Raw genomic sequence first — 17,299 nt, forward strand, 5'->3', positions numbered from 1 at the left:
CCATCTGGTCCTGAGTTTTCCTTTTTGGGAAGATTTTTAGTTACTTATTCAATGTCTTGGGTTTCCCTTGTGGCTCAGCTGTTAAAGAATCTGCCCACAATGTGGAAGACCCTGGGTTCAATCCCTGGGTTGGGAAGATACCCTGGAGAAGGGTAAGGCTACCTACTCCAGTATTCTGGCCTGGAGAATTCCATGGACTGGGGTCACAAAGAGTTGGACATGGCTGAGCGACTTTCACTTCACTTCACTTCATTCAATGTCTTTACTTGTTACAGATTTATTTAGCATTCTTGTTTCTTCATTAGTCAGCTCTGATGATTTATATCATGCTAAGAATTGTCCATTTTATCTAAGTTGTCTAATTTTTATTATAGAGTTGTTCAAATTATTCCCCCATTGTCCTTTAATTTCTGAAGGGTTGATAATGATGTTTATGTTTTTATCCTTAATTTTAGTGATTTGTGTCTTGTCTTTTCCTGGGTAATCCAGCTATACAAAAAACAATTTTGTTCATCTTTTCAAAGAGCCAACTTTTGATTTCATTGGTTTTTCTCTATTGTTTTATGTTATTTATATAATGCATTTCTGAATTGTTATAATTTTGCCTTTTGCTTGCTTAGGATGTAATTTGGTTTTCTTTTTTTAGGCTATTAAAGTGGAAACTTGGATTAGTTTTTGAAACCTTAATTTTTTTTCTAATATAAACATTTAGAGATATACATTTCCTTTTTAACACTGATTTAGATGTGTCCCATACAACTTGATATGCTGTATTTTCATTTGTTAGGTTCCAAGTATGTCCTAATTTCCATTGCAATCACATCTATCCATGAGTTATTTAGAGTGTGTTATTTTTTATATATTTGTGAATTTTCTCAAATTTTTTTCTGTTGTTGACTTATAATTTAGTATAGATGTAGTTGGTAGGAAACCATACTTGAGTGATTCCAATTATTTAAAATTTGTTGAGACATATTTTACAGGCTAGCATATGGTCAATTCTGGAGAATATTTGTATACTAGAAAGGAAAGTATATTCTGTTGTTTTGGGGTGGCATGTTCTTTAAATGTCAGGTCTAATCGATTGATTGTGTTTTTCAAGTCTTCTATATCCCTGTGTATTTTCTGTTTAGTTTTCTATCAACTATTGAAAGTGCAGTGTTGAAATATACAAGTCTATTTGTTTGATTTTCCATTTTCTTTTTAATGTGGTCAATTTTGCTTCAGGTATTTGGCACCTCTCTTTGGTATACATTTCTATGTACTTTATTTTCCTGATGCATTATGAATGGTCCTCTTTGTCTGTGGTTACATTTCTTGTCTCAAATTTGTGTTGTATGATATAATAGAGCCAGGTTACTGCTCTTATGATTAATGGCATATCTTTTTCCAGTGGTAAACAATCCATCTGCCAATGCAGGAGATGCAAGAAATGCAGGTTCCATCCCTGGGTGGGGAAGATCCCCTGGAATAGGAAATGGCAACCCACTTCAGTATCTTTGCCTGGAAAATACCATGAACAGAGAAGCCTGGAAGGCTACAGTTCATGGACTTGCAAAGAGTTGGATGTGACTGAGAGACTAAGCATGCATGCACACATGCATTTTCAATTTATATCTTTTTTGTCTAAAGCATGTCTCTTATGGATAGCATAAGACTGACGTAAGTCTGACAATCTCTACCTTTGGAATTTTTAATCAAATCACATTTAATGGAATTAATATTGTTGGATTAATGTCTCTTATTTTGCAGTTTATTTTCTCTATGTCATATTCCTTTTGCTCTCCATGTTTTTGTTGCTGTTCAATCTCCAAGTCATATTCAACTCTTTGTGACCCCATGGACTGTAGCACACCAGGCTCCTCTGTCTTCCACTGTCTCCTGGAGTTTGCTCAGATTCATGTTCATTGAGTTGCTGATGCTATCTAACCATTTTATCCTCTGCCTCCCCTTCTCCTTTTGCCTTCAGTCTTTCCCAGAATCAGATTCCAGTGAGTCAGCTCTTTGCATCAGTCAAAGTATTGAGTTTCAGTTTCAACATCAGTACTTCCAATGAATATTCAGGATTGATTTCCTTTGGGATTGACTAATTTGATTATCTTTCAGTCCAAAAGGCTCTCAAGAGTCTTCACCAGCACCACAGTTCAAAATCATTAATTCTTTGGTGCTTAGTCTTCTTTATGGTCCACTCTCACATCCATATATGACTACTGGAAAAACCATAGTTTTGACTATGTAGACCTTTTTTGGTAAAGTGATGTCTCTGTTTTTTAATATGCTGCTTAGGTTTGGACGGAGGAGCCTGGTAGGCTGTAGTCCATGGGGTCACTAAGAGTCCGACACGACTGAGTGACTTCACTTTCACTTTTCACTTTCATGCATTGGAGAAGGAAATGGCAACCCACTCCAGTGTTCTTGCCTGGAGAATCCCAGGGACAGGGGAGCCTGGTGGGCTGCCGTCTATGGGATTGCACAGAGTCGGACACGACTGAAGTGACTTAGCAGTAGGTTTGTCATAGCTTTCCATCCAAGGAGCAAGCGTCTTTTGATTTCATGACTGTGGTAGATATGCACAGTGATTTTGGAGCCCAAGAAAATAAAATCTGACACTGTTTCCACTTTTTATTCTTCTGTTTGCCATGAAGTGATGGGACCAGTTGCCATGATCTTAGTTTTCTGAATGTTGAGTTTTAAGCCAACTTTTTCACTCTCCTCTTTCACCTTCATCAAGAGGCTCTCTAGTTCCTCTTCACTTTCTGCCATTATAGTGGTGTCATCTGTGTATCTTACTTTGTTGATATTTCTCCCAGAAATCTTGATTCCACCTTGTGACTCATCCAGCCCAGCACTTTGCATGATGTATTCTGCTCATAAGTCAAACAAACAGGTTGACAATAAACAGTCTTGATGTACTCCTTTCCCAATTTGGAACCAGTCTGCTGTTCCATGACTGGTTCTAACTGTTGCTTCTTGACCTGCATACAGATTTCTCAGGAGACAGATAAGGTGATCTGGTACTCCCATCTGTTTAAGAATTTTCCACAGGTTTTCGTGATCCACACAGTCGAAGACTTCAGCATAGTCAGTGAAGCAGAAGTAGGTATTTGTGGCTTGCTCTATGATACAACGAGTGTTTGCATTTTGATCTCTGGTTCTTCTGCCTTTTCTAAACCCAGGTTGTACATCTGGACATTCTCAGTTCATGTACTGCTGAAGCCTCACTTGATGGATTTTGAGCATAACCTTGCTAGCATGTGAAATGAGCACAATTGCATGGTAGTTTGAACATTCTTTGGCATTGCCCTTCTTTGCCCTCCATATTCTGCTCCAGATCAAGTTAGGCACCTCCAGCAATGAAGTTCCTGGCTTTGAAGGCCAGCATCGCTGTGGTAAAACTATTAATGTTGATCGAGCTAAAGTGGTAGATGGAGAGTAGCTCTAGGTTAGAATGCCATAGACTCTCAGCTTTAACTGATGGTCAGAGTTTTTGGTGAATGTATGCTTTTATATTTGGGTAATTTTTTGCCTTTGGTTGATTTCTACAGTCCTGACAGTAGATTGTTTTTGACAGTATTTCACCAGTTGCATAACTTTTGTTTTTATGGAGAGTATTTTTATTCTTTCACTCCTCCATAACCAGAATTCCCCAACATTTTAGATTTCATGAAACATTTTGATGAAATATGTGGGCTTTATTTTTTCCAACAAATAAAATACAGTAACTTTAAAATCCTTTATTTATATTCTTTTCTCTTATAATTGATTAGATTGTTAAAGTTAAGATAAAGGTCTTGGGAAATAAAAGTTACCCTCAATATTGATATGTTGTTTGGTCTTATAGCAGTCTAAAGAAAAGCTGATGACCTAAAAGCTATATAAATTTTATAAAGCCTAAAATTTATTTTTTAAATCCATACTTCCTACGGTTATTACAGGGAGAGTTTATTTTGTTAGTGTGCTTATATTTTTGGTTTTGTCAGATTCTAAACTGTAATTATACAATGTTAATAACAAAGTGAAATGATTATGTAAAAATTCTACTTTGTTACTAATACGTAACAAAAGCAAGGAAGAGGCAGAGACTCTTCACATTGGCTTTTAGTTAAATCTCTGGTCTATTCTTTTAGATTTTTGTCCCTGCAGAACAGACAGCTCCGGGCCCCTGGTGTGTGCTTTGGTACCTAGGGTTGATCAGAAGGAAACTGTCTCATATGACTAATAGGAGATATCTCTTTGGTGGGTAAGAGCATTAATTTTAGAATCAGGCAGACATGGATCCGCTCTGCCTGTTGGTAGGGTTGGGTGACCAAGCAAAAATAATTTATCCCTAGTCTTAGTTTCTTTGTCTGTCAGTGCTGTTACTAATCACAGGGTTTTCATAAATAATATATACAATAACATATTCCAAGCACTTAAAACAGCACTTGAAAATTAGTAAACTTTTGATAAATGCTGGTTATTATTTATTGATTTTTAAGTTAATTCAACAGATATTTAGTGAGTACCTGCTGCTGCTGCTGCTAAGTTGCTTCAGTCATGTCCGACTCTGTGCAACTCCAGAGACGGCAGCCCACCAGGCTCCCCCATCCCTGGGATTCTCTAGGCAAGAACTCTGGAGTGGCTTGCCATTTCCTTCTCCAATGCATGAAAGTGAAAAGTGAAAGTGAAGTCGCTCAGTCGTGTCCAACTCCTAGCGACCCCATGGACTGCAGCCCACCAGGCTCCTCTGTCCATGGGATTTTCCAGGCAAGAGTACTGGAGTGAGGTGCCATTGCCTTCTCCACAGTGAGTACCTACTATATGCCAAATACTGCACTAAATGTTGGGATTATAAACAGTAATATTTGTTGGGAAAAAAAGCTATTGAAAGCAGTAAACAACACGTATTTTGGCTTTCATGGAGCTTATAGACTAGTGGAAAATTCTAGATAGATAGATATGCACATAAATGTATAAATATATGAAAGGCCATTAGTGCTATTATACTTTTAATAATAAGGGATATGTACAATATTTCTTGAGGTCTAAACATAAGTTTTTTCTATAATTGTACCTGCTTATATTATTAAACATCTTTCTTCCACACAAAGTAGTGGCCCCCTTAATAAAATATCAATGGCATTAGAAAACTTCTCAATCTCCTTTGGTTATTAAATTAATGCCTTTTGTTTCATTAAGACTTGGTCCTGTTCATTTTAAACTATTAGTCTTACATTCAATTTAAAACTCTTCTCATCCCTTCCTTAACCCTAAGGGCAAGAGTAGAAGGAATGGCTTTTTCTATTCAGACAACTTGCTTGCCCCACTTTCCTCCTTGGCACCAGATGCTCTGAGATTGAACCTGGGGAAAGAGCAGGACAGGCCCAGGGTCCCCAAGTTACTATAAAGTACAGGTGATGGCTCTGACAGAGAAGGAGGGGAGGGAATATCCTTTCCACGAATGCAGCAGCCTTTCATCAAAAGTGACCTCCTTCCTGTCAATTATTCCTTTGTACCATTCTTCTATATTAGGGGACATCTGTGTGTGTATATCAGTATTTCTAGTTCTGTTAACCAGTCCTTTTTAGGAAAGCCCTTCGGGTAGGTGGTCATCTGTAACAGGTGAAGCTCTCTGACCTTTGAAAATGATCCTTGTAATTGGTGCTTTTGCTCTTAGCTATAGACTTTAATCGGAGAAGGCAGTGGCACCCCACTCCAGTACTCTTGCCTGGAGAATCCCATGGATGGAGGAGCCTGGTAGGCTACAGTCTGTGGGATCATGAAGAGTCGGACATGACTGAGCGACTTCACTTTCACTTTTCATTTTCATGCATTGGAGAAGGAAATGGCAACCCACTCCATTGTTCTTGCCTGGAGAATCCCAGGGACGGTGGAGCCTGGTGGGCTGCCATCTATGGGGTCGCACTGGGTCGGACACGACTGAAGCGACTTAGCAGCAGCAGCAGCGGCAGCAGCATAGACTTTAATCACCATGTACAGCTTTCAGCATGTGGCACCACTCTCTTCCTAGCTATTAAATAAAATAAATGTTACTTGACCATACAGTACACATGTTGGTAGTAGATTTTTGCCATTGGGAGGGAACATGATATTGGATTCTCTTTTATAGAAAAATTATGATTTTCTGAAATAAACTAACTTTTCTTTTTCTTAGCTGTCATATATGTAAATATTATTGATGATCTAACTGGTAATAGTCTAATTTTTTGTTGTTTTTCTTGAACATAATGGTGCTGAATAATGTAATTGCAAAATTCTTTGTAATTAAAAGGAGAAGATAATTTACACCATGATTTTTAAGAAGTTCTCTTCATATGAAGCAAATGTGGTAGAATCATTTTTACCAGGTTACCAATGACAATAGGACAGAATTTATATCTATTAACTCTGTTAATGTCCTGTAGAAGTTTACATTGCCTGTCTTCCCTGAATACATAAAGGAACCAAATGATTTTGCAAGAAAAGCCTTTTACAAGGATGTTATGATACTGTCATAAGTAAAAACAAGAAATTGTGATGCAAGGTATGATATATATGGAAAAAAGTGAAAGCGAAATTTTGTTCTGTCAGAAAAAAAAGGGTTTCCCTGGTGGATCAGCTGGTAAAGAATGTGCTTCCAATTTGGGAGACCTGGGTTCAATCCGTGGATTAAGATCCCCTGGAGAAGGGAACGGCTACTCACTCCAGTATTCTGGCCTGGAGAATTCCTTGGACTGTATAGTCCATGGGGTCACAAAGAGTAGAACACGATTGAGTGACTTCCACTTTCACTTTCATGATATATATATATTTCTATAACATTTCTAAGACATTATGTATACTTTATTATGTGTTTAATATTTATTTAATAAATGCAGAGTACAATAAAAACTGAGATGCATCATATATTTTCTTTTCTTTAAACTCTTTTATAGTATTTAGTGTTGTGCCAGTTGTACTTTATGCATTTTCATCTTTTGAGACTAGATCTAAATCAGTTATAGGTCCTAAGCTTGCCTGTCTTTCTTCTTTATTTCTTTTCCTGTTTTTTTTTTTTTTTTTTCATGAAGAAAAGGACAAAATTACATCCACAAACTTGACACTAATGATTTTGTAAATTAGAGGTTCAATTAGAGCTTTCACATTTCATTAAAACGTGTAAAATCCAAGTTTATCTAAGAATTATTGTAAGTGTGAATGTGGTAAGCTGTCAACTATTTTTTTGGATGAACTTTCAAGTGGGAGTAAATGTAAAGACAGGCATATTGCTTTCATTTATTCTTGAGGTTGCCTACAACTGCTGATTTTTAGAAAAGTGAAGTTTGCTTTCCATGCTTTGGGTTTGTCTAAGAAAATTCTAACATCTCCTATATAGATTGTCCTATAAACATGTTCTGAAAGGATTATCTTTTGCTAGAATTAACACTGATGTCTTTTTGAAGTACTTTAGGCTTTCATCTTTTATCCTCATTTCTAACTAAATGGGATCAATAGGAAGTGACATATATGTGTGGTTTCAGTAACTTCAAGTTAAAGGAAGCATCATCAATCAAATCCAGTGTGTTTTGGCATAAAATGGCATATATTTTCAGTTATAAAATAATACAACAGGAAAGGAGTCATTTATCAGACATCGTGACATTATATTTTTAGTTTGGACAAGAAAGTGTTTTAATAGTCAAATCATCAAAGGCAAGAACAGAGGCATTCCCCACAGTGAAAGATCCCACATGATGCCATGAAGATCCCATGGGCCAGAAGTAAGACTTGACACAGCAAAATAGATAACATCATAAAAGAGAATGCTCCTAAAATGGAAATTGTGTACATGTGGCATGCATGAATTTCTCTGCCAAGATCAGACATTGTTCATCTATCATAGCACCCCTTCCCAGTGAGTCTGGACAAGTCCCTCAACACAGGGCTTCAGGTCTACTGCTAGTTTGCCAGAATTAGGAAGAACTTGTGTGTGTTTGTGTGTGTGTGTAACAGGAATAACCAACTGAGTACTCATTAGTGCCTAATGGATATTTGCTTCATAAATGAACTGAATAAGATTGTCCAGAATTTATAGAATTTTCTTGGTGTTTTGTGAGTTGTGGCGAATACAGCCCAACAAAGAAATTTCTCTTTGGAATTATTTTCAAACTTCCAATCAAAAGAAATACTTGTCAAGAAAAACACACAGCAAAATTTAGTGATGGATCCCTTATGTTTGTTTATATTGGTTTGAACAGCTTCCTTCCAAGATTAATTTCAACCCAACTTGCAGATGCTCTTTTGCTCCCCTCACATGGAAGGGAATCTGTCCTTTATCATGGCCAGAATATTGAGGCAGGTTCCATGACTTCTGTGCAACAAAACCTCCCCTTTTCTCCTATGTACCTGACATCTAGAGAGCAGAGATCCTCCAGGCCTCCACCGACGACACTGACTGAATGACCTTTCGTGACTGTGTTTTGAACTATGCCATATAGCTTCTGTCAAAAGCATGGAAGGGTTGGGTTTTCCAGTTTTGATATCTACCCAGTTTGAGCTAACTATGCAATCTTGGGCTTTATATGACTTCAGTTTTCTTATCTGTAAAATGGACATTGCTAATAATAGTGCTATCTACTGTTAGGAGTGGTTTTTATGAAATGAAATTACATATGTGAAAATGCTTATAAAGTTGTAAAGAAGTATCAGTTAATATTCAGGCTGTGCACTATGTCTTTTAGAACATGGCACTTAACAAATGGGGAGGCAGGATAATGTGAGAGTTGAAAGCACTGTCTTTAAACCAAACACTTTAGGGTTCACATGTCAGTTTCAGCATTTACTAACTCTGTGCCTCAACGTGGATTTCTTGACTACTCTGAGTCTCATTTTCTCCATTTGTCTAGAGGAAAGCCAACTGTTATGAGGGTTAAATTGCCCCATGTTTAAAGTACTTGGCTCCTTGCCGATGTCAAGTAAATAGCCAATTAACAACAGCTATTTTTTTTTTTTACTATTTTATTTAAAAATTTATTTTATTGAAGTATACTTGATTTACAATGTTGTGTTAGTTTCTGCTGTACAGCAAAGTTATTTGGTTATACACACACATAAAAATATAAATATATATATATACATGCACATATTTTTTTATCTTATTCTTTTCCATTATGGATTTTCAAAGATATTGAATATAGTTCCCTGTGCTATACAGTAGGACCTTGTTTGTCCATTTTGTATGTAATAGTTTTCATCTGCTAGTCTCAAACTCCCAGTCCATCCCTCTTTACCTTACCCTCTCCCTTGCAAACACAAGTCTGTTCTTTATGTCTAACAACAGCTATTATAATAGAAAAATACTAGTTGATGTAAGGTGACTGCAGCCATGAAATTAAAAGATGCTTACTCCTTGGAAGGAAAGTTATGACCAACCTAGGTAGCATATTCAAAAGCAGAGACATTACTTTGCCAACAAAGGTTTGTCTAGTCAAGGCTATGGTTTTTCCTGTGGTCATGTATGGATGTAAGAGTTGGACTGTGAAGAAGGCTGAGCACATAAGAATTGATGCTTTTGAACTGTGGTGTTGGAGAAGACTCTTGAGAGTCCCTTGGACTGCAAGAAGATCCAACCAGTCCATTCTGAAGGAGATCAGCCCTGGGTGTTCTTTGGAAGGAATGATGCTAAAGCTGAAACTCCAATACTTTGGCCACCTCGTGCAAAGAGTTGACTCATTGGAAAAGACTCTGATGCTGGGAGGGATTGGGGGCAGGAGGAGAAGGGGATGACAGATGAGATGGCTGGATGGCATCACTGACTCGATGGACGTGAGTCTGGGTGAACTCCGGGGGTTGGTGATGGACAGGGAGGCCTGGCGTGCTGCGATTCATGGGGTCACAAAGAGTCGGACATGACTGAACGACTGATCTGATCTGATCTGATCTGATACTTTTTTTGGGCAGGGGTCGGGTGGATGCTTCCCTAGTGGCTCAGACAGTAAAAGCATCTGCCTGCAATGCTGGAGACCCAGGTTCATTCCCTGGGTCAGGAAGATCCCCTGGAGAAGGAAATGGCAACCCACTGCAGTACTCTTGCCCATCAGGCTCCAGTCCATGGGACCGCAGAGTCAGACATGACTGAATGACTTCACTTTCACCTTCATACATTTTTTTAGTGTAGCATGTGTCAGATAAAAAAAAGCTACATATATGAATTGCTATGTATTATCCTGTGCTACAATTATCAGTACAGAACATCAACATTCTTTGATTGGCTTTTTATTAAGGATCTTTTAAAATGATGAAAATACATGAATGCCTTAGAATTATTATGCTGCTCATTTTGTTTTTTGGTTTCCTTATATAACAACTCATGTAACAAACCCTTAATAGAATTTAAATATTAAAAAAGTTTCTTCTGATTTATGAGGTGAAATAAGTTGTATATAATGGCAGAAAGTGAAGAGAAGCTAAAAAGCCTCTTGATGAAAGTGAAAGAGGAGAGCGAAAAAGTTGGCTTAAATCTCACCATTCAGAAAACAAAGATCATGGCATCTGGTCCCATCACTTCATGGGAACTAGATGGGGAAACAGTGGAAACAGTGTCAGACTTTATTTTTTGGGGCTCCAAAATCACTGCAGATGGTGACTGCAGCCATGAAATTAAATGATGCTTCCTCCTTGGAAGAAAAGTTATGACCAACCTAGATAGCATATTGAAAAGCAGAGACATTACTTTGCTAACGAAGGTCCATCTAGTCAAGGCTATGGTTTTTCCTGTGGTCGTGTATGGATGTGAGAGTTGGACTGTGAAGAAAGCTGAGCACATAAGAATTGATGCTTTTGAACTATGGTGTTGGAGAAGACTCCTGAGAGTCCCTTGGACTGCAAGAAGACCCAACCAGTCCATTCTAAAGGAGATCAGCCCTGGGTGTTCTTTGGAAAGAATGATGCTAAAGCTGAAACTCCAATACTTTGGCCACCTCATGTGAAGAGTTGACTCATTGGAAAAGACTCTGCTGCTGGGAGGGATTGGGGGCAGGAGGAGAAGGGGACGACAGAGGATGAGATGGTTGGATGGCATCACCGACTCGATGGACATGAGTTTGAGTGAACTCTGGGAGATGGTGATGGACAGGGAGGCCTGGCATGCTGTGATTCATGGGGTCACAAAGAGTCAGACACAACTGAGCGACTGAACTAAACTGAATGCATAATATTTCGCTTTTTACCTCAGCTGCAAAGAAATTTAGAACAATGCTTAATTCACAAAAGCTTTAGCCATATTAGGAATTGAAATTTCCTTATATAATTATTGCTCCCTGATCACTTATACTATTGATCATTACATTTTCATGTTAAAATATTCCAATCTTATAGCTTGATTTTTTTGGGTAAACAGGCACAAGTCTCTTTTTAAGTAGATGGATCACTGAAAATTATGACTATAAACTACTAAGTTCTGACAATCTTTGATTCTCCCTTTGCTATCTTGTAACATTTGGATTTAATTTTATTAAATCAGGGTTAATTTTGAGACTTAATTAAATGAAATGGTCCAGTAAGCAAAGCAATGTGTTGTATATTATGACAAAATGAGTGCATATGAATTTAGCCTTAAAATAGGTAACACTAATTATGATAAATATATTCTATGCTAATTGACAATTAACGTGTAGATATAGAAAAATACATATTTTTTGTCCCAATTTATTTCCTTTAAAGGAAAATTAGTCACAATATTAAACAGCCTTTTCAGTAATATTATGATTTTATGAGCACATGGATGAAATTTAACTTTTAGTTTTCTCTTGGTGAGAAAATAAGAAAATTTATTTTCTTCTCCAGGGCTTCCCTGGTGGCTCAGATGGTAAAGAATCTGCCTGCAATGCAGGAGATCCAGGTACAAACCCTGGGTCAGGAAGACCCCCTAGAGAAGGAAATGGCAATCCATTCCAGTATTCTTGCCTGGAGAACGCCATGGACAGAGGAACCTGGTGGGCTACAGTCCATGGGGTCACAAAGAGTCAGATACAAATGAGCGACTAACACTTTCAGTCTTCACTCACACCTTAAATGCACAAAGTTCTTTATCGGTATCCTACCTTCTCATTAGTTTTACTATGTTATTTTAAGGGCAAAACTGAAATAACTGAAATATTATTACATAACATTTTAGGAAGTAAACATTTAAGGATTTAAAAAAAAAAAAGCTCTAATTTCACTCAGTACTTTTTACTAAGTATATAGCATGAGGAAACTGAGAAAACACTTTTGATAAGTGAAATAAAATAGGAGTTGTTCCTTATTTTCATTAAAGGTAAGAGAGTTGAAACAAAGATCTGTTGTATCTGAGAAACATTCTGTGGTACTTGTTTAATGATGGAAGAAAGAATGATGAGAGTATTTTTTCGAAAGGATGTAAAATAATTTTGGTCACAAAGAAATGTAAACCTAGCTTTTCTAGAATGTACAATATTAGTAATATATCAAAGCAGTAATGGAAATGGTAAAACAATGTAGCCCAACTCCCAGTTCCAACCCCTTGGAGTTGCTCGGGGTGCAAATCCCTTCTCATCTTTCATATTTATTCTCCTCAGTCAACTCCTTTGTAAATCATCAGGCCTGTTTGGGGTTGGAGTCTGGGCAGAGGAAGCAGGGAGATTCACTTAGTGTTAGCTCATATCTCTTTCGGGCTTCCATATGGCACAGTGGTAAAGAGTCCACCTGCCAATGCAGGAGACACGGGTTCGATCCCTGGGTCCAAAAGATCCTCTGTGGGAGGAAATGGCAACCCGTTCCAGTATTCTTGCCTGGAAAAGCCCATGGGCAAAGGAGCCTGGTAGGCTACATGGGGTTGTAAAGGGCTGGGCATGGTAGAGCATGCACACACACATGCATGCACATCTCTTTCCTGGTCTAGCTTCTATTAGTTACTCAACTAACCAATACTCCATCACCTGAGGGTCTCCAGCTGCATTTTTTCCTTAGCCCAAGCAGCACTGATCTTGGTCTTTTATCTGGGGTCTCTCACCTTGACACTGTTGATGTGAAAGTCATCCCATTGTTGTCACACACCTTGGAGTAGGAGAAGGTTCTGTTTTCTCATTAGGCTTCTAAAAGCGTTTAACTTTCTTTCATCTTCTTTTTTTTTAAGAAGCTATAGTCACACCTTATCTTTGACAAAGGAGGCAAGAATATGCAATGGATTAAAGACAATCTCTTTAACAAGTGGTGCTGGGAAATCTGGTCAACCACCTGTAAAAGAATGAAACTAGAACACTTTCTAACACCATACACAAAAATAAACTCAAAATGGATTAAAGATCTAAACATAAGACCAGAAACTATAAAACTCCTAGAGGAGAACATAGGCAAAACACTCTCCGACATACATCACAGCAGGATCCTCTATGACCCACCTCCCAGAATATTGGAAATAAAAGCAAAAATAAACAAATGGGACCTAATTAACCTTAAAAGCTTCTGCACATCAAAGGAAACTATTAGCAAGGTGAAAAGACAGCCTTCAGAATGGGAGAAAATAATAGCAAATGAAGCAACTGACAAACAACTAATCTCAAAAATATACAAGCAACTCCTGCAGCTCAACTCCAGAAAAATAAATGACCCAATCAAAAAATGGGCCAAAGAACTAAATAGACATTTCTCCAAAGAAGACATACAGAGGGCTAACAAACACATGAAAAGATGCTCAACATCACTCATTATCAGAGAAATGCAAATCAAAACCACTCTGAGGTACCATTTCACACCAGTCAGAATGGCTGCGATCCAAAAGTCTACAAATAATAAATGCTGGAGAGGGTGTGGAGGAAAGGGAACCCTCTTACACTGTTGGTGGGAATGCAAACTAGTACAGCCACTATGGAGAACAGTGTGGCGATTCCTTAAAAAACTGGAAATAGAACTGCCTTATGATCCAGCAATCCTACTGCTAGGCATACACACTGAGGAAACCAGAATTGAAAGAGACACGTGTACCCCAATGTTCATCGCAGCAGTGTTTATAATAGCCAGGACATGGAAGCAACCTAGATGTCCATCAGCTGATGAATGGATAAGAAAGCAGTGGTACATATACACAATGGAGTATTACTCAGCCATTAAAAAGAAAACATTTGAATCAGTTCTAATGAGGTGGATGAAACTGGAGCTTATTATACAGAGTGAAGTAAGCCAGAAGGAAAAACACCAATACAGTATAATAACGTATATATATGGAATTTAGAAAGATGGTAACACTAACCCTGTGTACGAGACAGCAAAAGAGACACTGATGTATAGAACAGTCTTATAGACTCTATGGGAGAGGGAGAGGGTGGAAAGATTTGGGAGAATGGCATTGAAACATGTAAAATATCATGTATGATACGAGATGCCAGTCCAGGTTCGATGCACGATACTGGATGCTTGGGGCTAGTGCAATGGGACGACCCAGAGGGATGGTATGGGGAGGGAGGAAGGAGGAGGGTTCAGGAGGGGGAACACATGTATACCTGTGGTGGATTCATTTTGGTATTTGGCAAAACTAATACAATTATGTAAAGTTTAAAAATAAAATTAAAAAAAAATAAAAGTTTACATGAAAAAAAAAAAAAGAAGCTATAGTCAATTCTTAAGGCTAGAGAAGAAGTCATCCAGGGGCAACAAAGAACTACATCTCAAAATGCTGTTTCAAGAGGTCCCTTAGGATGATACCCAGGTTCCAGCCATACTGACTCTTCTCTCTCAGAGACTGTCCATTTTCCACTGGACATGGGAGAGACTGCAGAGGCATTTGTCTTCACTTTTCAAGGGAGTCTTAATTTCTGTACATCTGAACCCAGTTGTCCACATTACTATATTCTTCTCTTAGAATTCCTTGTGGTCTTCTGTAAATAGGACTCTTCAGGGTCAGCTTAGACAATGGAGTTTCTGGTCCTTCTCTCTCTCTCTTTTTTTAAAGAGCAAACTAAGGCATCCCATCAAGGTACATATATATATATATATATATATATATATATATATGAAATTGTTTTCATATTCTGCAGTGTCCTTTTTCCATCTTATTGGGGAAAAGCATCAACTTTAGAGGCCTCCTCTATGTCACCAAAATAAATAACCCAGTTAAGCAACTAGTATGTGTTTCACAATAATCTCCTTGAATTTTCACAAAATTCACAAAAATAGAAATGTACATTTAATGGATAAAGAAACCAAGATTCAGAGTTGAGTAGATTGCAGATTTACTCCTCAGAGTTTTAGAGAATTGAATATCCTCCCTTGCTGTCATATGTTATGTGAATACATTCCTATTGGTTCTTTCCTTTGATAAAAGTGTTTACAAAGATGTATTTCTCCACTCAGAAGTGAGTCTGTCTTAAGTAAAAAGTAAAATTTTCATGATAGTAAAATACCTAGATCCAAGTAAATATGTATCTCTATGTTTACTTATCACTTTCCACAAAATAGTTATACAATATATAAGCGTTAGTTAATTGGTTATATTGAGGGAAGCTTATGAATCTGGATACTAAAGGTAGATCATTATATGAAAGAAGTATCTCTTTAAGTCTTAAATGGATTTTAAAATAAAGTTTGAGAGGAAGAGAGTCTCATGAAACTCTCTTTGCAATCACGTTCCTGAGCCACTGACTTTCCTATTGATATTCACTAAAGTGTTGGAACACTAAAGAGTGTGATAATTTCTTTCCTGTTGAAAAAACTTTCAGCAAAAGAGTGTTTTTTAGAAATAAGAAAATGCCAACTAAAAAATTCTCTTCTCAGAGTTCAGTATAACCTAGTCGTGAGCAGTGCATAGCGTCTGAATGTGTATAAAGAATTGAGTTGGCATATCTTGAACAAGAAACACTTAAGAAACTTTTACTTTACTTTCCACCCTTCACTCAAAGGTGATTCTCACTTTAACCTAGATTTCAGAAGTCAAAATTCAGATTAAAGGGATCTCTTTATTTTGCTTTATTTCAATTGGGCTTCCTATGACAATAGCCAATAATTGTACTATTTAGCCAATAATTGTACAGAAGATTCCTGGGGACTTTTAGTAATTGTGGGATTAGATGAGGTCAGTTCTTTAGTGGGCATAGGGAAAGTTTACTGTTTGTATTGTTTCATCTGCTTAGTAAGTATTATCTTTGTGATATGCCTTTAATTTATGCCTTTAATTCAATGAATAATTACTGAAATTTATCTCCATTATAATTTCTGTGTTCTAAAGCCATATGATTATGTATTATACTGGTGGTTTTAGAGAATATTTTCCCTCTGGATCTAAATGTATTGATCTGTAAAGAGAGTTGATTTCCCTGAAACTATTTAGAAAATTTAGTTCACTCAGTTGTAAAGATTGTCATTTCCCTACCCTCTGTGTTCTAGATAAGTGTATATAATTTTAACTGTTTGAAATGTTATTCCACCTACATGCAGCACTCAAGTACAAAAATCACTTAGAACACAGACAAGGTAATTCATGAAAAAACAAATCACTTTATCAAAATAGTCATAGTATCACTGTAAAATATGAAGTCAAATGTCATCTCCCACTGGATCGAGCTTAATGTGCCATGTGCAAAACCTTTTATTCTAAGTGTTCTGTAACACAATAGAGTCTCTCTTCACTCTGTGAATATATCTATTTATCTTTCCTACTTGTATTTCCATGAGCAGTGTGTAGTCTCTCTTGCAACTACACTCCTGCAGGTCAGCTCCTCATCGTAGGGTCTCACTTGACATCAATCCACTCTCTGAAGCTTTCCTGGACTACAAGACTGGGTTAGGGGCACCTCAATTTTGACTTCACAGCACCCTGTATTTGCCAACATCACAATGTTAGTCATGTTTTTATTGAAATTTCTGCTTTTCCTCTTTCACTAAACTAAAGTTCTCAAAGAGAGAGGCTGTCTTCTTGTTAATTGTTAAATATTTATTCCTATAATAATTGCTAATCGATGGTAACTGCTCGATTAATATTGAGCAGAGAGAGTTGCATTTAACTGAACATTTAGAATTTTATATTCAGAAATTTATTACCCTGACACAGTTCATGATGGGAATTACAGGCAATAGCATGAAACTACCTAAAATGTCTGAGTATGCATCACTAGATTGATTACAGTACTACTGCCTGCACTTTACATATAAATAAGACTAGCCCAGTCCACTAAAAGTTTTTTATGCGTCATCCTATTTCACATAGGCTATGTAGACCAGTAGCTCTGTGGTTGTTGAGTGAGTGAGTGATGCGTGCTCAGCCATGGCTGACTCTTTGTGATTCCATGGACTGTAGCCTACCAGGCTTCTCTGTCCATGGGATTTCCCAGGC

General features: G+C 37.4%; 1 protein-coding gene across 7 annotated transcripts in view; it reads left to right on the forward strand.

Annotated features, from left to right (window-relative positions):
• Window positions 1-17,299, forward strand: part of PDE1A (phosphodiesterase 1A) — a 400,450-nt gene that overhangs the window by 39,211 nt on the left and 343,940 nt on the right. The window lies entirely within an intron of this gene.

The sequence above is a fragment of the Bos taurus genome, chromosome 2 (genome assembly GCF_002263795.3).
Source record: "Bos taurus isolate L1 Dominette 01449 registration number 42190680 breed Hereford chromosome 2, ARS-UCD2.0, whole genome shotgun sequence".
Lineage (NCBI taxonomy): Eukaryota > Metazoa > Chordata > Mammalia > Artiodactyla > Bovidae > Bos > Bos taurus.